The sequence below is a fragment of the Chrysochloris asiatica genome, unplaced genomic scaffold, assembly GCF_000296735.1.
Source record: "Chrysochloris asiatica unplaced genomic scaffold, ChrAsi1.0 scaffold00191, whole genome shotgun sequence".
NCBI lineage: Eukaryota > Metazoa > Chordata > Mammalia > Afrosoricida > Chrysochloridae > Chrysochloris > Chrysochloris asiatica.
Window position 1 is genome coordinate 975,185 of NW_006408709.1, and position 535 is coordinate 975,719.

Here is a 535-nt window from a genome sequence, read left to right on the forward strand (position 1 = left end):
GATGGTACCTAACAACAATTATTGTCAAAACTACTTGTGTGGTGCTATAGAATCAGCACTTGAATGGGAAGCACAATATTCAAGGTTTCAAGAATTATATCTGTGTGTCATTTGGTCTCTCATATCTTCATAGGGGTTCCATGTAAACACATCTGCCCAGTCCACTATCATGGAGGAAGTCATACATTTTATAACAGTATTTTCTTTCACCTATAATTATTGCACCACCACTCCTCTTTCAGTTTGTCATACTGTGGTGACTTGTGAGTTTCTGTGATTCTGGAAGCTATGTCATGGGTATTTTAAATGCCAGCAGGGCCATCCACAGTGGACAGGATTGAGATGAGCTTCCAGACAAAACAGACTGGGAAGAAGCAGAGACGAACTACTTCCAAACATTTAGTCACTGAAAACCTTATGAATAGCAGAAAAAACACTGTCAGATATAGTGGCAAAAAATGAGAACCTCATGCTGGGAAGGCACTCAAAATGCAACTAGAGAAGAGCTGCCTCCTCAAAGTAGAGTTGACCGTGA